Below are 24,321 nucleotides of genomic sequence, written 5' to 3'. Positions count from 1 at the left end.
CCAATGGTCCATGCCCTTGATGGTACATGCCCTGCTGGGCGTCACGTCAGAGGTCCAGACGGAAACGTTCCGGTACTTGTTCCCGCATGCAGCTGTCGGCTACGTCGATCGGAAATTGGATCGCACCATCGACGAGGATGGTGAAAACGACGATCCTCCGGCGCCTGACGTTGACCCGCCTGTCGATGACAACCAGTTCGTCGACAAGGCCCTAGATGCCCTGGTGTTCGCTGTCGATCCTGATGATAAGGGTGATGGCAGTCTCGGTGGCGTGACGGTGTACAAGCTGCCATCTGGCGACGTCGTCTTCATGTTGCAGGCCGAATCGTACGACAACCGCCGGCCTCACTTTACCGAATACTCGGCGCATCATCTCAATGTCGCCCCGCGCGATGCTGACGGTGGCGTCGACGCGGTCCACATCCCGATCGGACTGATCCAACGCAAGCCGAAGATGATCCGGATCGTCAAGGTCACGGTCGCGTACGAGATGCACGAACTTAAAGACCTACACCAGCAATAAATCAAGAATCATCAGATGCAATAGTAACAGCTACGACCTCCAACACGACTACGGTATCCAACACGGATCCCACGAATGCGCTGTCCAATCAAGTTCCTACCTGCCCACTCCGAAGGAACGTGTTAGTTGCATGACGTTCCGCTGGTGACTATAACAACAAGCAGCTGCATTGGGCGATTTACTAGGAAAGTTAAACTGAAATATGCAGCTCTTTAACAGTTCTACTCAGAGAAGCGACCTCGGCACACGTGGACATTTATAGCAGCCAAATACTCTTAATTCTGAATGTGGAGATAAAACCAGATTTTCTGGAGAAACATCCACGTAACCACAGGGAGAGAGAGAGAGACACGGAAACTCTAAATATAAGCAGTCATCAGGGTCGGTATCGAACCCACAGCCTCCTGTACACCAGGAGAGGTAGTTAACATCTCCGTGGGCCCGTGGCACTTTGATGTGGAACGATGCTCTGAGCCTCATGCCAGTTGTGGTGCCACAGTAATGGAGCAACTTCGCCAGCGCTGCTATCCCCTCGCACCCCTCCACACGAACGCACGCACACCCCCACTAAACACACACATGCACCCACGTAGTGTCTCGTGGGGGGGTCACCTGGTACCATGGGTTTATACCCGAGGGGCCCCTAGTGGGGATGTCCCACGGTTTCCCAGTGCCACGAGATTGGCCGACCCCCCCCCCCAGGCCGAATTGCATTGCGGCCCCGTGAATTAGCTTAAAATTGTATGGGCACGACGAAGCTCACCGAGTGAACCGCAATGAGAACACTCACAGCATAGGGAAATAGGGCCTCGGGGCAAACACTCAACAAGCAGCGCATAAGAGGAGGTGGGGGGGAAATTCCTGGACCGACTGAAGTTGGGTATCCGCAGGGACGGCCACCCCGACCAAACCGGTTATGGCCGGGGTAGGGAGGACGGGTGCATAAACAACGGGTGAAGGCGCAACATAGGCACCGCTCCAGGCAATGGCGGGGCATCGGTTTAAAATCTAAAAGTAGTCGTCCGATTGGCCGCACAGGATAATACCACATGACCTTGGATCTTTGGATTCCAAGGGCATGAGAGGAGGGAGGGAAAGAATGTTGGGCAGTTCTCCTCCAGTCGTTCAGCTGCCTGATCCGACTCCTAGTCGCTCGCAGTGTCCGAGGGACGCTGGCGAGTGCTGCTCCAACTCGACCCCAGGCAGAAACCTCTCGTACCCTCGTCCCGCCGACTCCCACCACGTACGTACAACCCCGTGAGTATGTCCGCGAGGTGAGAAGTCGAGGGAGGGTACACTCAGGGATTGAATAGGGGTAGGCTAGGCGCTGCTCGTTGAGTATTTACTCCGGGCCGCACAGGGCTTGCTATAGACGCTCAATTATTAAACTTTAACACAGAGCACCGACGTAGGTGTGGTGTGAGTACGTGTGTGCGTGTGAAGCACACGTATATTCAACCATAAACGATCGCTGAAGATCGCGTGCTTGTTTACACAGCGCGTTTTACACAGGGTGTTAACGTAGCGACGATCACATTAACGGTGGGGCGTGCATATATTATCGACAATACGGCCGTCTTTGTGCCTGCGTGCTTGTGCCCGCATGCGTGTTTGCACAGTGGATTAAGGCCGACCCAACAGGAGGGAGGAGGGGCGCGTGCATATTCATATGTATATTTTTAGCGCGAGCCGTGGTGAGCGACGGTGCGCCTACGCAGGCATGCTCGAGCATGCAGCCACCTCCGCATTAGTGGTGGTGTGTACGTGGGGAGGGTGTGGGATAACTCCGGGCGGTGGTGAGCCAGCCACTTAGCCTTGTCCCTCAGAGAGGGCGCTGGTGCGGGGGGAGGTCGATCATCTGATCGGCGGCAGCCGGGCGAGAATTGGCCGAATAGGAGGGGGGAGAGGAGGAGGTGGGAGTCAGCCACCCCCACAGTGTCTTGTGCACCACGGTACTTCTCATCCTATTGTCTACCTTTAATTGACTGTCGATATCCTAAACAGAAATGAATAATAATCGCTTGTAAACTTATGAAGACAATAAAATATGAAGGAGGGGGAGCAGGGGGAGGGGGAGGAGAGGGAGAAGGGGGAGGGGGAGGAGGGGTGACGGGGGAGGAGAAGGGGGGAAGAGGAGGAGGGGGGTGAGACACTCCGTAAGCGTAGCGATGGCAGTGGAATGCAAGCACTGAGCACGCTTCACGACCATCTTGATGAACACCACGCAATGGAACCTGGCTTGTGACGAAGCCTTTTGAAGGCGAGGGTCACGCTAGGGGCTGCGAGGTGGCCAGTTGGTGCTACATGGAGCAGGGAGGGGGGGGAGAAAGGGGAGACACTCGATCCCGCACAGACGGAATAGATCTCCATTCTCAGGGACTGGTGGCCGGTCTTGTGTGGGGAATGTGATCAGAGTGAAGTATATAAATAAGCGTGCACATTTCCAATGTGCACGCTCCATTGCTTATTAACGCTCTCAGTTGCCATGAATAGAGGCCGACCGAAATTCGGTTTCGGTTTCGGCGCCGAAAGTTGGCAAATGGCTTCTTTCAGCATAGTCAATTTTTAACTTTTGGTTTTTCTTTCGATTTCGGCCGAAAGTAATTTTTTTACTTTCGATTTCGGTCGAAAGTAAATTTTTTACTTTCGGTTTCGGCCGAAAGTATTTTTTTCTTTCGGTCTGATTTCCTTTTCGACCGAAACCAGAAATTCAGTTTCGGTCGGCCTCTAAACTAAACGCGCGCGCATGCGACTCCGGGCAGCGGCGGCGGACGGTGGTTGATGGCAAACGCTTCTCACTCTCTCCGGCGTGCAAGCAGCGTACACACGCACACTCAAGCAAGGATGGGGGTGAGAAGGGTGTGGTGGTGGTGGGATAAGACAGACGACGGAAAAAGAATAAGAAAAAAGAACTTCCTCCCCAAAAACCACCAAACTAGCGAGCAAGCAGCAAGCAGCACACGCGTAGCCAGCACTCGCAGCAGCAGTCCACCAGGAGCACTTTGTTTTAGCGGCTCACAGGCAGATCGAGGCACGCACAACACACACACACGCGGGCGCACGCACAGCACACAGACGCGCGCACGCCACAGCACACTGAGCAGATAATAGCAGCGTGCTGATGCCAACAGTGTGCATATGCGCGCGCGCAATACTCACTCATCCGCCCACCAGCCACACACACACCAACCCACCCACCCCTCCAATGATCCAATTCAACCCTCCCACCAATCCCAATTCTACCCAATGTCCTCCTCCTCTTTCTCCACATGGGTTCCACACAGCAGGAGGGGGCTTGGATGTGCGTGCGTGCGAGTCTGTGACGCGTCTAGAGGCCAACCGAAATTCAGTTTCGGTTTCGGCGCCGAAAGTTGTCAAATTGCCTCTTTTGGCATAGTTTCTGTTTCGACCGAAGCCAAAAAGATAACTTTCGGTTTACTTTCGGTTTCGGCCGAAAGTTAATTTTAAAGTTTCGGTTTACTTCCGGTTTCGGCCAAAACCAGAAATTCAGTTTCGGTCGGCCTCTAGCCACGAAGTCCCCATCCGTAAATTCGGCATCACCCAAGATTCTTCCTCACTGCTCCCCTCCCCCATTTGTGTTTTTTGTGGAACCAGCCCCAAGCGGTGCCAATTGAGGATCACGCAGCAACATTGCACCAGCACCACGGTGCGTCACGTGACACCGTCTAGCTACCACCACTACCACACCGCTGGCCATCGCATTACGACACGCATTATATAAAAACGTATCTATAAAATAAATATTAATATATATATGAATATATAAACATACGAATATTAATACATGCGCATGTAAATATATTAATATGTATTGCCCTTGGCCCGAATTTGTGTGCAACGTGTTTACAAAAATACCTGGGGCCGATTTTTATTTTTAGTTCCCAGTCCCTGTCACTGGCTGAAGTTCACACGTGGTGGTGATGGTTGTTGTGGTTGTGGTGATGGTTGTGGTGGTTGTTGTGGTGGTTGTTGTGGGGGTTGTTGTGGCAGTGGTTGTTGTGGTTGTGTGTTGGTTGTTGTGGTGCTTGTGGTGGTGATGGTTGTTGTGGTGGTTTTTGCTGTGGTTGTGGTGGTTGTTTTGGTTTTAGTTGTTGTGGTGGTTGTGGGGTTGGTTGCGGTGGTGGTGGTTGTGGTGGCTGTGGTTGTTGTAGGGGTGGTTGTGGTTGTGGTGGTGATTATGGTTGTAGTGGTAGTTGCTGTGGTGATTGTTGTTGTGGTTTTGGTGATGGTTATTGTGGTGGTTGTTTTGGTGGTTATAGTTTATGGTGGTGGTTGTGGTGGTGGTCGTTGTGGTGGTTGTGGTGGTGGTGGTGGTTGTGGTGGTTGTTGTGGTGGTTGTGGTGATGGTTGTGCTGGTGATTGTGGTGGATGTAGTGGTGATTGTGGTGGTTGTTGTTGTGGTGGTTGTTTGTTGTTGTAGTGGTGGTTGTTGTGGTGGTGATTGTTCTTGTGATGGTTGTGGTTGTGATGGATGTAGTGGTGGTTTTGTTTGAGGTTGTGGTGATGGTTGTATTTGTGTTTCTTTGGTCGTGGTGGTGGTTGTGGTGGTTGTGGTGGTGATTGTGGTAGTGATTGATGTTGCAGTGGTGATTGTTGTTGTGGTTGATGTTGTGGTGGATGTTGTGGTAGTTGTTGTAGTTGTGGTGGATGTAGTGGTGATTGTGGTGGTTTGTTGTTGTGGTGGTTGTGTTGTTGTTGTAGTGGTGGTTGTTGTGGTGGTGATTGTTCTTGTGATGGTGTGGTTGTGATGGATGTAGTGGTGGTTTTGTTTGAGGTTGTGGTGATGGTTGTATTTGTGTTTCTTTTGGTCGTGGTGGTGGTTGTGGTGGTTGTGGTGGTGATTGTGGTAGTGATTGATGTTGCAGTGGTGATTGTTGTTGTGGTTGATGTTGTGGTGGATGTTGTGGTAGTTGTTGTAGTTGTGGTGGTTGTGGTGGTTCTTGTGGGCTTGTGGTTGTGGTTGTTCTGGTGGTTGTGGTGGTGGTTGTGGTGGTGGTGTTTGTCGTGTTGATGGTTGTGTTGCTGGTTGTGGTGGAGGCTGTGGTGATGGTGATGGTTGTGGTGGTGATGGTTGTGGTGGTTGTAGTGGTGGTGGTTGTGGTGGTGGTTGTTGTGGTGGTTGTGGTGGTGATTGTGGTGGTAAGTGTTGTTGTAGTGGTGATTGTTGCGGTGGTGTTTGTGGTGTTGATGGTTGTGTTGCTGGTTGTGGTGGAGGCTGTGGTGGTGATGGTTGTGGTGGTGATGGTGTGGTGGTTGTTGTGGTGGTTGTGGTGATGGTTGTGCTGGTGGTTGTGGTGGTGATTGTTGTTGCAGTGGTGATTGTTGTTGTGGTGGGATGGTTGTTGTGGTTGTGGTGGATGTTGTGGTGGATGTTGTGGTAGTTGTTGTGGTTCTGGTGGTTGTTGTGGTGGTTGTGGTGGTTGTTGTAGGGCTTGTGGTTGTGCTGGTGGTTATGGTGGTGGGTGTGGTGTTTGCTGTGGTGGTTGTGGTGGTGGTTGTTGTAGGGGTGGTTGTGGTGGTGGTTGTGGTGGTGGTTGTGGTGATGATCATGGTTGTAGTGGTGGTTGCTGTGGTGATTGTTGTTGTGGTTGTGGTGGTGGTTGTGGTTATGGTGGTGGTTGTGGTGGTTGCTGTGGTGGTTGTGGTGATGGTTGTGGTGGATGTGGTTGTTGTAGCGGTGGTTGTGGTGGTGGTTGGGGTAGAGGATGTTGTGGTGATTGTTGTGGTAATGTTTGTTGTGGTGGTGGTTGTGGTGGTTATGGTGGTGGATGTGGTGGTAGTTGTGGTGGTTGATGTGGTGGTTGTTGTGGTGGTTGTGGTTGTTGTGGTGGTTGTGGTCGTGTTTGTTTTTGTAGTGGTGGTTGTTGTGGTGGTGATTGTTGTTGTGATGGTTGTGATGGATGTGGTGGTGGTTTTGTTGGTGGTTGTGGTGGTGATGGTTGTATTGGTGTTTGTTTTGGTTGTGGTGGTGGTTGTGCTGGTAGTTGTGGTGGTTGTTGTAGTGGTGATTGTTGTTGTGGTGTTTGTGGTGGTGATGGTTGTGTTGGTGGTTGTGTTTTATATATAGGCCTTTTTCCAAAATTGATGTTAAGAATAATTCTGCCAAAATACTTTTTTTAAATAATCAATCGGGGTGTAGCATGAGGCAACCACCCTCACCCCTCACAGCAGCTGCCTTCCACAAGCCACACCAGGCAAGGAAGTAACCATAAAAAGTAATAAAATAAAATCCAGCTGCAAAAAGGGGAGAGGGGGGTTTGCTATTGAGATTCTGGGGAAATCTATACCGCGCTTCAAAGGCCGCCACATAGCACGTACACACAACGGGCGCCACAATTCTTTCCGGGTGGCGAGAACCGAACAGACAAATTTGTTTTTGGTTTCCGTTAATTCAACAGTAAAAGTTTGAAGCTTGGCTATCAGAATAAGTCCACATTATAGATTGCACTCAGATTAAGAATCAGGCTACAATCTACATTAATTGGTTATTATTTCTCGTATATTATTTTAATATTTATGTTATTCATCTTATTTGTATTATATTATTCTATCTACGCGACTTTACCGAAAGAACCAAATAATTACAGTAATTCTGACAGTTACAGAAGTTTAAGTCAAAACTTAGTTATATCTCCAACCTTAGGATATTCATCTTATTTGTATTATTCTTCTTCTATCTACGCGACTTTACCGAAAGAACCAAATAATGAATTCTGGCAGTCACGGAAGTTTAAGTCAAAACTTAGTTATATCTCCAACCTTAGGATATCCAAATATAACTCAGGAATGACGCAGAAACAGGTCAATCACACACGACCAAGATAATGCGTTCCATAGACAGAGCTTCCCAACCGCGTTTGTCTTCCAGAAGCACGTGGTAGCAATAAATTACACACATAAGGAGGGCACCTTCCCTTGGGATATCGAACACCATGAAGGAATTCCAAACCATAATGGAAGTACTGTAAACAATGCTCCAAACATACCTTGAATCACTTACAGAGTCAGAACTGCAAAAAGTGGTACGGTATCAAGCTATAAGAGGTAAAATAATATGTTTTACTTCCAACCGGTATGAAAGAACACGACTTCAAAGGCCACAGTGCCCCTCTTTGAGAGAATGTAACACCCCAGCCGCGAGGGAAGAGGGGGGGGGAGAAGAATGCAACTGGGCAAAAGGAACCCCTTTCTCCTTCCAGATTAATTATTGAAATCAGAACACACACACGTACATCGGACAAACAACTGCCCCCACAGGAAAGAGCGAAATCAAAGGAATTCCGCTCCTTTGTGAGAAGGTGGGCAGAGGGGAGAAAATTTCACATAAAAGCAAGGACACAGATCATGCAACTCAGTACTGCGAGCGGCAGGCTCCAGGGCATGGAATCGAGATCAACCGTCGGTGTCATATCTCGCAGAGAAGAGAGGCGAGGTGTTGCTAGGTGCTGAGTTCGGCATGGACCGACAAAGTATCGCTGAAAGTTTTATTCTATATTCATCCTGATGTCTTTAGTCGCTTGCAGAGTCAAGGATTGCGATAAGTTGTATTGTACTAAGCTATCAGAGTTGCGTAAGATGTGTGCTAATACAATTTACAAGTTTTGAGAGTGAGCGACCCAGCCAGCGACGAGCAGCTCACAGCAGGAGCCCTCTTGGAAGAAGGGCGGAGAGCACGGAAGTTGAGCAACGACAAGGCGAAGCCCTGAAGGAAGGGTGGGAGAGGCACCACTGAATGCCAGCGCGATGCTGGCAGCTGCCTGCCAAAGGAGAGAGACTGGAGCAGTGGAAAGAGTTTGAGCCAGCGCAGCCCTGAAGAAGAGCGGGTGTCTGTGTGAAGCTGCCAAAGGAGAAAGAACGGAGCAGTGGAAAGAGCCTGAGCCAGCGCAGCCCTGAAGTAAGGGCGGAAAGCTCCAAGCATCGGCCAATCGAGCATCGCACAGGACCAGCAGCAGAGGACAAGCTGCGAGTGCAATCGTGCATCGCCAGAGAGCACGGAGCAGGAGAGAGAGCGTGCAACCAGCGCCACCAAGCAAGAGTGTCGGCACCGGCGACCAGCGGACGAGGTGCGAGCGCAACAGGGCACCTTCAAAGACAAGCGTCGTGCCGACTCAGCTCATCCAGCAGCAGACAGGCCTGCCGCCGAGAGAGAGAGCCATGTGTATGACACGCCCACACTCACACTCCCACGACTCATCACCCAGTAGGGGACCAAGGCATTTTTTTTACAAGAAACGTCCTACCTCGGCGTCTGCTTAACGCAATAGTTGAGCAAGGAGACAATACACCAACACACACATAACGCACATATCGGGACTAATAAGAGTACTCCAAAAGTTATTCTTGTGTTTCGAACAGGGCCATACTGAGGTGGTGTGTCAAATATTAGCTGATCATGAAAGCATTGCTGCCCATTGAGTAACGTGGATACAGTCATTATAAGTATTTAGTCATTCTTGTTAATTTTTTATCTGTACCAATGATTTGATGGTTGTTGTGGTTGTTGTGGTGGTTGTTGTGGTGCTTGTGGTGGTTGCTGTGGTTGTTGTGATGGTTGTGGTTTTTGTAGTGGTGGTTGTGGTGGTGGTGATTGTTGTTGTAGTGGTGGTTATTGTGGTGATTGTTGTTGTGGTGATGGTTGTTGTGGTGGTTGTGAAAGTGGTGGTTGTGGTGGTGTTTGTGTAGGTGATTGTTGTCGTAGTGGTGGTTAATGTGGTGGTGATTGTTGTTGTAGTGATGGTTGTTGTGGTGGTTGTGAAAGTGGTGGTTGTGGTGGTGTTTGTGGAGGTGATTGTTGTTGTAGTGGTGGTTATTGTGGTGGTGATTGTTGTAGTGATGGTTGTTGTGGTCATGGTTGTCGTAGTGGATGTTGTGGTGGTTGTGTTGATGATGGTTGTGGTGGTGGTTGTGGTGGAGGTTGTGGTGGTGATGGTTGAGGTGTTGGTTATGGTTGTGGTGGTGGTTGTGGTGGTTGTTGTAGTGGTTGTTGTAGTGGTTGTGGTGGTGGTTGTTGTGGTGGTTGTGGTGGTGATTGTTGTGGTGGTGGTTGTGATTGTTGTTGTGGTGGTGATTGTGCTGATGGTTGTTGTGGTGGTTGTGGTGGTGATGGTTGTGGTGGTTTTGGTGGAGGATGTGGTGATGGTTGTGGTTGTTATGGTGGTGGTTGTGGTGGTGGTTGTGGTGCTGGTTATGGTGGTGGTTGTGATCGTGGTTGTGCTGGTGGTTATGGTGGTGATTATGGTGGTGGTTGTGGTGGAGGTTGTGTCGGAGGTTGTGGATGTGATGGTTGTGGTGGTTATGGTGGTTGTTGTGGTGGTGGTTGTTGTGGTTTTGCTGGTGGTTGTGGTTGTGGTTCTGGTTGTGGTGGAGGTTGTGGTAGTGATGGTTGTGGTGGTGGTTGTAGTGGTTGTGGTGGTGATTCTGGTGGTGGTTGTCGTGCTGGTGGAGGTTGTGGTGGAGGTTGTGGTGGTGATGGTTGTGGTGGCGGTGGTTGTGGTGGTCGTAGTGGTTCTGGTTGTGGTGGAGGTTGTGGTGGTGATGGTTGTGGTGGAGGTTGTTGTGGTGGTTGTGGAAGTTGTGGTGGTGGTCGTGGTGGTTGTGGTGATGGTGGTTCTGGTGGTGGTTGTCGTGGTGGTGGTTGTGGTGGAGGTTTTGGTGGAGGTTGTGGTGGTGATGGTTGTGGTGGCGGTGGTTGTGGTGCTTGTGGTGGTTCTGGTGGTGGTTGTAGTAGTTCTGGTGGTTGTGGTGGCTGTTGTGGTAGTTTCAGTAGTTGTCGTGGTTGTTGTGGTAGTGTTTGTGGTCGTGGTTGTTGTGGTGGTGGTTGTAGTTGCTGTGGTGGTGGTTGTGGTGGTTGTAGTGGTGGTGTTGTTGTAGTGGTGGTTGTTTTGTTAGTGGTTTTTATTGTAGTCGTGATTGTTGTTGTGGTGGTTATTGTTGTTTTGGTGGAGATTGTTGTTGTGGTGGTTCTGGTGATGGTTGTTGTGTTTGTGGTGATCCACCAACACAACACGAGGGTGGCGAGCGCCATGCGTCGATTTTTCTGCCCTCTGCGCTGTTCACGTTCACTTCTCTCAGGACGCACCACTCAGATCCACAATCCTCACTGAGGCACCGTTAAACCCCACCCACAGCCCAGGGTGTAGGGGTTGAGGGAAGGTTTGGTGAAATGAGTGCAACGGTGCCATAGAGTCAGCGCTGTAAAACGACAGCAGCCCCGCGTCCCAGTCCAGATGAACCCCAACTCTCTGCGGAGGCTCCGGCACCGACAGTGAGGTCGCTACCCCCGCCATGCCGCACTGAGAATCTGGCGCCACGTTTCTGTAGACACCAGGAGACGTCACTCCCTTCCAGGCCGCACTCATCACCACGCCCTCTCCGTGGGATCGTCCCGTACGCGACTCCAACCCGATACCACCCCGCTCTCCCCACGTCCACCTCCCAGTAGTGCTGACCCGACGAGAAGCTCTCAGAGCACAGGGCTTGTGGCCAGCACTCAAAGCGGTGTGGGTGATGGGGGCGACCCTGGGGAACATCGCTCCGTGTCACCGTCCTGAGATCCGAGGAAATCTGGAGGAAGTCGTCGTGGGCTGAGTTTGTGTCCAGAGTCGGTGAGCGTCCATCTGTGGAGAGGACAGTTACGACGCCCGCACAGCCGTCACTACAACTCGTGTACACACACACACGCGGCGTGTACACACACACACACGTGGCATGTACACACACACACTCACGTGGCGTGTACACACACACACACACGTGGCGTGTACATACACACGCGCTGGTGTTGTGTTGTCTGTTGTGTTGTTGTGGTCATACCGCAGTACGTGATACGTTGATACGTAACACTGATTATCACATGTATGACAAATAAATACAGGACTGGTATTCATTAGTACTGGTGTACACATACTAATATTCATTAGTATTAGTGTACACATATTAGTATTTGTTAGTATCAGTTTACACATACTAATATTTGTTAGTATCAGTGTGTAGAGGAGTAAAATAGGGACGTGACGTCATGCGCGCTGGGCGGCACAATGACGTCATATCTCCTCTAGTACTTAAGGGGGACCCCGTGACATAAGCAGGGTCGTAGCGGGAGTCTAGGGTCGGAGTAACATGGAACGGGGAGCCAGGGGCAAGGGGTAGGAATAGGGGATTGCACAGCGCCAGGGCTGGAGGTGGCTGCGCTACTCGGTCGGCCGTGTTGGCTGAACCCACGGCCAGCGCAGAGGAGGCAGCACGGGGCAGCCGGCTTTGTCGGGAACCAGTGGGACCTAGCCCAGGACCCCTAAACCCTGGGAAGTTGTTACACCCGTGTGTTATTTGCAATATCTTAATAAACCTTCCGGCGAAAGCCATTAACTTACACGTCGTCTCAGAGTCGTCGTCGATTAGTTAACTTCAACTGGTGTTAGAAGTGCCTGCGTTGCCGCCGCTATGTCTAAATTGGGCGCGCGGCATAAGAACTCACCGGCAGAACACTTAGAGAGTACCGACGATGTGGAGGAGGCTCAGGCAGTGACCCCGGGGCCCGTGGCCCCGGAGACGAGCCGCGGGGAGAAGAACTCGGCGGGGCAGGAGGAGATGGTGGCTGGGGGTCCCAGCACACCGCTGCCGGAAGCGGGGAGCACCTTTGCGGAGCAGATACAACTGCTCCTGTGGGGGATGGTGCAGCTCTTCACCACGATCACCGAGGTGGGTGCGCGGATGCCCTCACACGGCCCACACTCGGAGTTGGAGCGGCGGATCCCCGCCAATTTGGCAGCTGCTAATTTTGAAAGCAGCACCATTTCCACACCGGGTGCGCCACGGGAGATGGCCGCCATGTTGGTGGCGATGCAGCCAGCGGTGGCCATGTTGGCCGGGGCGCCGCAAATGGCCGCCATTGTTGCTGCGACGCCGCAAGTCGGTGCCATGGACGCCGCGACGCCGCTGTTCATCGCTGGCGCAGCCGCTGGTTCCTCTGCGCGCCGCGCTTGTGGAGCTGGCCGCCGGCGATGAAGCTGCTCCGCACCACGCTGCGCCCTCTGGGGGGGTCCCAGGTATGTCCGCGGGTGCCATCCTCGCCGCACCACCGGAGTGGGCAGCGGCTTCCACCACTGCTCCGTGTGTCACTGCGCCGCCGGGATAGGCCGCGGCTGCTACCGCGGCTCCGTATCATGCCGCCGCATCTACAGCATGGCCCGTGAAATCCGCAACACCGTCACCCCTTGCCGCATCGCTGGGGGTTGCTGCAACTACGGCCGAGGCTCCGCACCTTGTCGCGCCGGCAGGGTGGGCCGCAAGGGCTGCCTCGGCCCCGTATTATACCGCCGCGTCTACGGTGTGGCCCGTGGAGGCCGCAACACCGCCGCCCCTTGCCGCGTCGCGTGAGGTTGCCGCTGCTGCTGCCACGGCTCCGCACCTCACTGCGCCGGCGGGGCTGGCCGCGGGAGCTGGCGCAGCCCCATATAATGCCGCTGCATCTACGGCATGACCCGGGGAGGCCGCAACGCCGCCGCCCCTTGCCACGTCGCCGGGGGTAGCCGCGGCTGCTGCCGCAGCTTTGCACCTCGCCACGCCAGTGGGGTGGGCCGCAGGGGCCGCCGCAGCCGCGTAACATACCGCCGCGTCTACGGCGTGGCCCACAGTGGACGCAACGCCACCGCACCTTGCCGCATTTCCAGCGTGGCCTATGAGTGCCGAAATGCCGCCGCTCCTCGCTTCGTCGCCGGAGGTTACTGCTGCTGCGGCTCCGCACCTCGCCATGCCGGCGGGGTGGGCCACGAGTACTGCAACGCCTCCGCACCTCTCCGTGTCTGCGGCATATCCCACGGGGGCCGCAACGCCAATGCACCTTGCAGTATCTCCGGTGTGGCCTACGAGTGCCGCAATGCAGCCGCTCATCGCTGCGTCTCCGGTGTGACCTACGAGGGCCGCAATGCAGTCGCCCATTGCCACGTCTGCGTTGTGGCCCTCGGGTGAGCTGCGGGGCTTCCACACTTTGCCGCGCCGCGTGGCCAAGGGCTGCGCCGGTTGCCCCACTTCGCGCCGTTCGTCGCAAAGGTGAGCGACTGGTTGGCCTTCCAGGACCGGTTCGACGCGGCGTATGTGTCGTTCGCTGGCCCATGGAGGAGGCGTTGTGGGCCCTTCCGACCTGTTTGGATGAGAGGGTACTGCAGGCTTTCAAGTCAATCCCGCCGGGCCGATAAGGCTACGCTTCCGGCGGCTTATATTCAGATGGCCAATGTCTTCGAGCCACCATCCAGTGCACGCCTGAAGTTCTCGCTACGGCGGCGGGAGGAGGGGGAACTGCCATTGGCCTTCCGCTGTTCGCTCCTGGCCATGGCAGAGGCCACATACCCTGACCTGGAAGGCAGGGCACTGAACTCGATGGCCCTGGAGCAGCTACTTGACCTTGCACGGGAGCTGGGGATCGCTTTGTCGATCAACAACGATCACCAGATCACGTCCTTGGTGGTGGCCGAGAACATTCAGGTGCACCTCTCCCTCCGCCAACAGCCCCGGATGGCGGCGTGCGTGGGGGTCCCGGCACCAAAGGGGGGAGCCGCCTCTCAGGGAGTGGACACCCTCGCGGCCCTGGCAATGCCTGAGCGTCACGGAATGAGTGGAGGTGGTCGGAGCAGCAGGGACGGCCGAGACCTTCCCGTCCACAGGACGCTGCCGCTGTGGTCTGCTTCCACTGTGGCCAGCAGAGCCACATTGAGCGGGGCTGCCGGAATGCCCCGGGAGCCTTCAACAAGCCGTCTCTGGCCCCTCCCGGTCCCTCGTCAGCATCGGGCCCCGGACCCCAGGTGAGTCGCGACGCATCACCCGCACGGCTGCTACCCTCACCTCATGCATCTAGCGGGACTAGGGCCCATCATCATGGGGTCGTCTTTGAGGGGTCAGGTGCACCATTGTTGTCACCCGCTGGGTGGCCCAGACAGACCCGCCATTGGGACGCGCTTGTGCACCGGATGGTGGCGGCAGCTGCCGGCTCCTCAGCGTTGGCGGTATGCGTGCAAGGGGTGGAAGTTCGCCTCTTGGTGGATATGGAGGCATCTGCCACCATTATTTTGGAGGCCATCTTTGAGCTGCTAGCCTGCAGCATCTGTCCATTAAGGCCGGTTCGCGGGGCTTGTGCCGTACGTTTGACGAGCACTTGCATCGCCTTGAGTCTGTGTTCGTTAAAGTGCGTGCTGCGGGCTTAAAATTTAAACCCCAGAAATGCCATGTGCTGCAACCACCTGTGAAGTATTTGGGACACATTGTTAGTGCGTCAAGTGTCGCCACGGATCCAGAGAAAACGGCTTGTGTCCAGACGTGGCCGACTCCCACATCTGTCGTGGCGGTGCGTAGCTTCGTTGGCTTCGCATCGTACTATTGTCGGTTTGTCCGCAATTTTTAAACAATTGCGAACCATAAGCTCCAAGCACCCATTGGAGCAGGTGAGCCGTTGTGGGAAAGCACCTTATTGGCCGGGGGCTGCCCAGCATGAGGCGGGCGGTAACTATCCATTGGGGTGCAATGACCCCTCCCACCGACGATGGCAACCCATGGCGCCCATTTTTTTCGCCAATCTAAAATGATCTTATAACCCGTGACTGCTGCCATCCGTGTTTCTTGGCCATGATTAGGTGGCCGAGGAGTGTCCTCTCCCCATTTTGCACCTCTTGTTGGCGCAAAGCCTGGGCAGGTTACTCTGGAAATCCTGTGTTGCCCATGCGTCAGGATCCCCCCCTCGGCCTTGCTGGTGATGTCCAAAGGAGTGCATAGCACGACGTTTGGTACCAGCTTGGCTGCAGGGGCTACCGGGAATGTGCCGCAGTGCATCGCAAAACCGCCTGAGGGGCCCCACTCCTGATTTTCTGTAGGGGTTTACTCAGTTAGCTGAGACACTCACAAGGCAGTGAGAAAACCGCGTGGCCCTGGGAGGGGCCCTTACCAGGTATTAACAGAGGGCCAGCTGTGCCTGGGACTCGCGTAAGGCAGGGACGTCACGCCCTGAGGTAGTTTATCACAAACTACCCGCTATACTAACAGTACCAAGGGTGTGTGTACAGTGGCAGTGAACAGTGGCGATGATGCCAGTGTAGTGTTGTGGATTCTGGAGACGTCGGGGACGGATCTTGGAGGCAACACTATTTATTAATCTTCTTCTTATTAACACAATACTCGGCAGTACAATCCCGGCACACTCAGGGCAACGGCCCTTCTATAACCACTGCCTAGGGAGGTACTGCCTCCAGGCTAACGTGCCCTAACACGGGACCACAACTCTGGGACCTCCGGCTATGGGTGCCTCGGGGAGGCTACTGTAACCCGACTTAGCCGGGTTCCGACCACTGGTCCACTCAGATCCAGCCCTCACAAGGACATCGGGCCGGGGGTTCCCAGGGTCTCACCAGTGAGCCACACAGAGTCCCGGCCCTGACAAAGTCAGCGGGGCTAAAGGTCCCAGGGTCCTATCTAGCTGATCCTCTTGCTTGTCTTGGACTGGCCCCGGACCCTTCCAGGGGTCCGGCTTTTATACACAGCCTGGGTACGTCAGCCCTGACTCCGCCTACCTTCCCGAAGGTTCCAGAGGGGGCTCCGGGGGATCCCAAGACACCCAGCAGCCCCCTCCCATTGGGAGGGGTCTCGGGGGATCTTAGAACACCCCACAGCCCCCTCCTGCTCTGGGGCTAGGGATATAACGACTGGCCCTGCTGGACTGTGTCTGCCCCTACAGGTAAGTGTACACAGCCCATTTACATCGCTACACCAGCACCACAATGTGAATGCCACTCTCACAGCGTCTCTCTACAAACACGACGACTGTACAATGGCCACCACAGCCTTGCACACTCACATCCACGCACAGACATTGTGTCACTCCGCTTCTGGATGAGCGCCTCCCTGCGCCGTGCGCTTCCTGAGGGGGGTTACGTGACCATACTTCACCACTCTGGTCGGTGCGCATTGGCGATGGTGGGGATCATGAATGTTGAAGCGTAGAAGTACAGTACAACAATGGTTCACGCTGCACTTCCCTCTGCTGGTTTCATGTATAAACATTCGGCACGAAAGAGACAAAGGCGGACGGGCGTGGTGCTGGCCACCCACCCCCTCGTGTGCCGTGCCGGCCTTCATAGGTGCTGCTACTCGCTAACAGCACTTGCCCCAGTACCCAGCAGTAGGTTTTGGTAAAAAATTTAAACTGTTAAACTAATTTCATTTCACCAGGTAGGGCCCACTGATCCATGTCGCTCTCTTTCAGAAGCTGCGTCTCTCTCCCCGTGGTGGCATGGATTGTTCCTGGCGTTTTCCCCTCCACATTTAGAATAAATTTGCATTCAGAAGATTTGGCTGCAGCTATAAATATCCACGTGATGAGCCACTTCGTAGACCTGTCATTTTTGATAGGTTGTTTCCGAAAAAAGAGCGACATGGTTCAGTGGGTTCATTACCTGGTAAAATAAATTGAAAAGTTGATGAAGGTGGGGAGCACAAAAGTGCAGTCCAACACAGCGGGACACGCGGGTGCAAGACTGAGGAACTCACAGACGAGAGGCAGGAGTCTGCGCATGGCCCTTTCAAGGGAGTGGACCGTGATGGCGTCCAGTGAAGTAGGAGGTGGGGGTGCAGATTCCTTTGGAATCTCTCTCCTGGGACAACCACCAACAGCATCACACACAGCCTATTTTACCCACAACATTGGAACACTCAGCATCCATAGCACCCACACATACAGCCCGTGTCTCACACAGGTCGTGTCTCACACACAGCCAGTGTCTCTCACAGAGCCAATTAACTCACGCACAGCCTGTGTCTCACACAAAGACCGTGTCTCATACAGCAGCAACTCACACACAGACATTGTCTCACGCACAGTCAGTGTCTAACACACAGCCATTGTCTCATGCACAGCCCGTGTCTCACACACAACCTGTGCCTCTCACAGAGCCTGTGTCTCTCACAGAGCCAATTGTCTCACACACAACCCGTGTCTCACGCACAGCCCGTGTCTCACACGCAGCCAGTGTCTCACACACAGCCCGTGTATCACGCACAGCCCGTGTCACACACATAGCCCATGTCTCACACACAGCCAGTCTCACACACAGCCCGTGTCTCACACGTAGCCAGTGTCTCACACACAGCCCGTGTATCACGCACAGGCCGTGTCACACACATAGCCCTTGTCTCACACACAGCCAGTGACTCACACAGCCCGTGTCTCACACAGCCCGTGTCTCACACACAGCAGTGTCTCACTCACAGCCAGTGTCTCACGCTTAGCCAGTGTCTCACACACAGCCAGTGTCTCACACACAGCTCGTGTCTCACACACAGTCAGTGTCTCACACACAGCCCGTGTCTCACACACAGCCAGTGTCTCACACACAGCCAGTGTCTCACCCACAGCTCGTGTCTCACACACAGCTCGTGTCTCACACACAGCTCGTGTCTCACACACAGTCAGTGTCTCACACACAGCCCGTGTCTCACACACAGCCAGTGTCTCACACACAGCCAGTGTCTCACCCACAGTCAGTGTCTCACACACAGCCCATGTCTCACACACAGCCCGTGTCTCACACACAGTCAGTGTCTCACGCACAGTCAGTGTCTCACACACAGCCCGTGTCTCACACACAGCCAGTGTCTCAGACACAGCCGGTGTCTCACACTCAGCCAGTGTCTCACACACAGCCTGTGTATCCCACACAGCCAGTGTCTCACACACAGCCCGTGTCTCACACACATCCAGTGTCTCACACACAGCCGGTGTCTCACTCACAGCCGGTGACTCACACACAGCCCGTGTCTCACACACAGCCAGTGTCTCACACACAGCCAGTATCTCACACACAGTCAGTGTCTCACATGTCTAACACACACACCCTGTGTCTAACACACAGAGCCCTTGTGTCTACACAGCCAGTGTGTCTAACACTCACATCCTGTGTTGTGAGTGTTTAACCGTGAGACGTTAAGGATCTGTACCTGCTCATCACCTCCAGGTGCCCCTGTGGAAGAGAGAGAGATCATGAGTGAAGTCTCTACCCTTGGACCACGAGTCTCACTGCCACTGCTCACTCTGTTGTATTGGACACAAATGGCGTCTCCACAGAGGCACTCCCCACCTGCAGGAAAGCGAGCGAGTCCCTCTCGTGCTGCAGAGCGCGCAGGCGAGCGGCCGCCGCCTGGAGCTCGCCGATCTCCTGCTTGTGACGAGCGATGTCCTCGTCTATCCGGGACAGCAGCTCACGCTCCTTCACGGCCACGCGATGTAGAGCCTCCCTCTCGTCCTCGTCCAGAGCCTTCCTTAGGTGGGCGAACTTCCCCATGACGCGATCCCTGATCCCAGCAACCGATTCCTGCGGAGACGCGAGGACGACGGTTGGCTCCCTGAGTCATGAGCCACTCCGTGTGTGCGTGTGGGCGCCGTGGTGGCTAGGAGATGTTATCTCCTTCACCTGGTATACAGCAGGTTGGAGTTCGATCCTGACCCTGACGCCTGATGTATATTTGAGGTTCGTTCGCTCTGTGGTTGTGTGGATTTTTCTCTGGGTCCTCCGGTTTTTGCCTCGACATTTAGGATCAACGTTGCGCATTTAGAGTATTTGGCTGCTATCAGTTTCCACATTACAATCAGCCACTTTTTTGAGCTCTCATTTGTAATAGACAGGCCGCTTCTGGAAAATAAACTACACAGCTCAGTGGAGCCATTCCTGATAAAATAAAAAAAATAGTTTAGTCTATTGCTCTCTATGGGTCCCTATGGGTCTCTATTTCTCTCTCGGGGTCCCTCTGTATCTTTATTTTTGCCTATATATCTCTATGCATGTGTAGTGAGTCCAACTGAGTTGCAGACGTTGTCTTGGGGGCAACAATATTTATTACATCAACTCAACACAACATTACGTAACCTACACTCAGGTGCTGAACGCCCATCTAACTACGCTACGGCAGAACTAGACACGGTCCCGCTATCCCGGTCCGGACCACGAGCTGGGTCCCGGACCGCGTGGCTAGAGGCTTCTTCAACCCGACTTGGACCTTCACTCACCAACAATCAAGAACCCCGAGCCCCACACGGGGACCCGTTATATTGGCCCGGCTGGGGCTGGCTTCGCCTCTTGCTCCGCCCACCTCGATCTCTCTGGCCCTTTCCCGAAGGCTTCCGAGAGCTCTTCTAGACCACATGACCACCCAGCGGCCCCCATTCACTGGTGACCCTCCTCCAATTTCATCTGGTCACGTGTCGGCAGGTCAACTCTCTCTCGCTCCCTCACCGGGAGCCTGCACCGCACACTGTACGTGGTGCCTCTGCTCTAACCAGCGCTCACGCAAGCCCCGACAGGGCTGGTACTGTGCCCAGTAACCAGGCTGCACACAATTACATTATCTGTCGTGGCCTCGCAAGGCCGGCACCACACAGTGACATTCACAGTCACTACACATGTATAGGTATCTCTATGGGTCTAGTATCTCTATGGTTGTCTATGTATCGATATGGGTCTCTATGTATATTTGGCTGCTGCTATAAATTTCCACGTGATAATGATGATGTCAACCACTTGGTGGAGCTTTAATTTGTAATAGCCAGGTCACTTTGGAAAAAGAGCTATACAGCTCAGTAGGGCCTTACCTGGCAAATAATGAAATAATATTCCCTAGTGGTGAATCATGCCCAAGGGACGAGGTGCCCATGGGACTGAGTCGACCCATGCCAAGGGAGCAAAAGGGGTGCCGCTCTCTTTTTGTTTCTCCCCTAGAGGGCGCTGTGGTCGTGGATGTTGAGACTCGGGCACTCCCACCTGGGTCCGACGAGATGTGGCGAGATGTTAACCTCCTTGCCTGATATACAGGTGGTCGTGGGTTCGACCACGACCATGATGCCTGCCTAGATTTTTGACCGAGACCTCCGGCTTTTCTCTCCACATCTAGAATCGGCATAATCCAGGTCGGGTTTTCCCACAAGTCCGACTCGGGTTTAGAGTTCAAGGCATTCGTTATCTGCTGTGAACAACCCGCAGAGCCCAAGAGTGTCTCCGAGTTCAAGCAAGCGTTTAGAGTACCGTATTTAGAGTATTTTTCTGCTATCAATTTCCACCTGATAAGCCATTTAATTTAGCTATAATTTGTGATAGCCAGGTTCCTTCTGAAAAAGAGCTACATGGCTCAGTGAGGCCTTACCTGGTGAAATAAAAAATAGTTTAGTCTATGAGTCTATGTGTATCTCTAGGGGTCTCTATGTATCTCTATGGGTCTCTATGTATCTCTATGGGTCTGCTGCTATATATTTTCACGTAATGATGATGTCAGCAAATTAGATGAGCTACTATAATTTATGACAGCCAGGGTCGCTTCTGAAAAAAATCTACACAGCTCAGTGGGGCCTTACCTGGTAAAAAAAAAAAATTGTTTTTGTTAAAATAAACTCCGGTGATGCGATTAGGGACGGCGTGAGGTGCAGCTGTGCAGTGTTCGTGCCCCTGCGTCCGTGCCGGTGCATGACCTCCTGTGCAGTACAACAGCTGTATGAAAGCCCACCCCTAGAATCCGTGGCGCTCTCTACACTTTTGTTTTTTCCACAGGAGTGGAAGACGCAATGCCAAGAAACCCACCCTCACGGCAGACTCGCCGATGCGGATATCGAATGTGGTAAAAGTGAAACCCACTTGTAGTTAATGTTGAGTTCCAAAGTGAATTATATAGTTAGGAGGTATCAAAGTTATGAAGATGCACGAAGTTCGCTTGAAATAATTTTGATCTCCACGACTTCCGGACACGGTACCTGCGCCTCCTTGCGAGCGGCCTCCATCCGCTTCATGGACTCCTCTGCCTCCTTCCTCTTCTCCTCCACCGCTCGCGTCTCCTCCCCTACGCGCGTCTGTAGTGAAAGATGAAACGTCACCAGGGGGAGACTCCAGCACCCTAAGCCACCCCTCACACTGCCCTTCCCTCCACATCGACCCCTCCACAGAGAAGGCCCTCATCTCCACGCTGCCTTTGTACGGCGACTCAGATGGGGGGCACGGGTAGTGGGCAAGCTGATGCCTCATTGTAGCAGCAGCCGGTGTGAGCCGTGCTGGCTTAGTGTACATACCAACTCGGACACATGGGCCCATGTGACCACGGCTGTCTAGTTTAGAAGAAAAATTCAATATAATCGTTTCTAAGGTGGCTGTGATATCAGTCTCAAATCTATGTCTACTTAATTACTTTATACGGCAAGTATGTTTAATGAAAGCCTTGGATTCAATACATCCTGAGTCTCTTTCCTGGAATGCAAACCAGAAGATTAGCTACACAGGCAGATAGACAGAGATTCAAAAGGGAGAGCATGAACACGCGATAATGTTTTTCATTAGATGTTGTGTAGCCGAGTAACAGATTTGGTCAGATCGTGTTATGGTGTCTCACTCTGAGGGCCTCACCTTCCGTGTTTCGTGCTCATCCTTCAGCGTCAGGACCTTGTGTCCTGTGTGTTCATCTGCGATGGTGCAAGTTGAGCAGACCAGGCTGCTCTCTACTGTGCAGTAGAATTCCAACTCCCTTTTGTGATTAGGACATCTTCGCTCATCCAAGCTCGCAGTAGGATCCACCACAGCGTGGTCTCTCAACCTGGGATTCTCCTGGTGAGGCCTAAAGTGAGAAAAACAGTAGGACATCTCGCATCTCAGGCAGGTCTTCACTGCAGGAGTGTGGCCATCACTGCAGATGTCACACACGACGGCCGCGGCCATCCCGTCTCCAACTCTGAGCTGCTCCACCAGGTTGGCGAGGGCCACGTTCCTCCTCAGCTGGGATCGTACAGGGAAGGTCGCTCGGCACTGCGGGCAGCTGAAGCTGCTCGCCGTCTCCGAGGTGGCCTCCAGGCACACACTGGGAGCAGAACGAGTGTCCGCAAATCAGCGTGGATGGGCAGATGAACGTGTCCAGGCAGATGGAGCAGCGCAGCTCACTATCCACACGCTCACTGGGAGTCGCGCTCGCCATGACTCATGGCTTCGCTGGGATCGCTCGCTGTGTGGCTCAGAGAGACGCTGGACCAGAGCCTCTCTCTTATAGCGACGGTGAAGAAGGAAGTAAAATTCTTAAAATATTTTCATTGTCGTTATTGACATGATGAGACTGCCTGGAATGTGAACCTGCATCCTATGTGCACAAACACAATGCACACAGCTACTGTACACACCTGTTGGGATTTTACTTTAATTAACAGAATCAAAATAATTTACTTAAAAAAAAAACAAATGGAAAGAAAAAAACACTTAAAGAAATTAGTTATTGTTGATATTAACATAAATCAAAGAGGCACAGCTTCGAAAGCTCATTCGTGAGATGATTATCGAGAGATAGACTCATCCTTCCACAGCTCAGTGCACAAGTCGGTGTCTATGGTAAGACAGCAATGGATTGGGTGTCACAGTGGGGAGATGTTATCTCCCTCGCCTGGTGTACAGGAGGACCTGGGTTTTATCTGACGCTGGCTGTATATTGCGAGTTTGCGTCTCTCTCCGTGTGGTCACGTGGAATTTTCTCCGGGTCCTCCGGTTTTTCCCTTCACATTTAGAATCAAAATCACGTGTTTAGAGTACTTGGCTGCAATACATTTCTACCTGATAAGCCACTTCATTGCGCAATCATTTGTTGCCAGGTCGCTTCTGAGAAAGTTCTACATCGCTCAGTGGGCTATACCTGGTAAAATAAATAGTAGTTGGTGTAGTTGTAGATATTTAATGATGTCCTGTAATTCCATCTCCACGTAATTACCCTATGTAATGAGTTGCTTGAATGTCATTGTGGCATCTGAGATGGAGTTTGTCATAGACTCCCGTGACCCATCTTGGAATCTTGAGGCTTTTGTTTGCAGTGTGAATCTATCACCCGCTCTGCCTTCCTCCAACACCCACTGTTTGCGATGTCACCGTATCTCACCTTGTCCGAGACTGAAGATTCCCGTGCCGACTATTCACCACTCACAGCCCCACCGACTGCTTATAACATGAACGGCAATCGGCGTTCACCATTAAGTGGCACCAATATCACCACGACGCTTGGTGATATCATCAAGCCTCTTGATGACATCGCTATATTTATTCACTCCACACAGCTTAACCTGTTTGTGCTATTGTTGCACGTCATGAAATTAGTGGATCGAGTGTTGATCCCTTGGTAGAGCTGTGTTAAGAGAACGGCCCACGAAAGTAGACATCAAAGAGCCACCTCTGAGAAACCTTCAAAGTGGAGACCTCTGGTCCACAAGCACAGTCGATGGCAGTCCTTTACCCACCCACTCTGCATATGAGAGTAATGTTCGCTGCACTAGAGCCAACTGGGGTTTTACTTTGGGGACATTGAATGTTGTCAAGTTTCGTGCCGAAATTCAACGCGATGGGTATTTTTTGTTTGCATTTATTGGTGACTGTCCATAGCTGTCTAGATTCAACTTTAGATTTACAAACTCTATTGATTTTTTAAGAGTATGAAATAGCATCAAAAACCTAAAATCATACAGATGGTAAACATTATTAATAAAAACAAAAGCACATTTAGTTTAATAACATCAATAAGTATTACGTACTGTACCCACGAGCACATTCTACTGTGCTGCTCCTACAAGGCGACAGCGGCGGGAGATGCGGCTGGAGGCGCTGACCGCTGCGCTCTCAATCCCGGGTCCTAGCGAGGCCCACAGTCGACATTTCTGTGGCGAGGATTCTTTTAGGTGGAGCCCGAGACTCTGCCCTGGTCTCGTGACTATTCACACCAAGCTACACGCAGCGTGATCACATTGG

At 52.8% G+C, this 24,321-nt stretch overlaps 1 pseudogene; it reads right to left on the bottom strand.

Moving 5' to 3' along the window:
- Positions 1–10,454: 10,454 nt before the first annotated feature.
- Positions 10,455–22,519, bottom strand: LOC133359707 (E3 ubiquitin/ISG15 ligase TRIM25-like; annotated as a pseudogene).
- Between the last annotated feature and the right edge of the window lie 1,802 nt (positions 22,520–24,321).

Source organism: Lethenteron reissneri, chromosome 65 (assembly GCF_015708825.2).
Source record: "Lethenteron reissneri isolate LAM-NWPU_2019-01 chromosome 65, ASM1570882v1, whole genome shotgun sequence".
Lineage (NCBI taxonomy): Eukaryota > Metazoa > Chordata > Hyperoartia > Petromyzontiformes > Petromyzontidae > Lethenteron > Lethenteron reissneri.
Note: the sequence above shows the minus strand (reverse complement) of the source record. Positions and strands in the feature narration are given on the sequence as shown.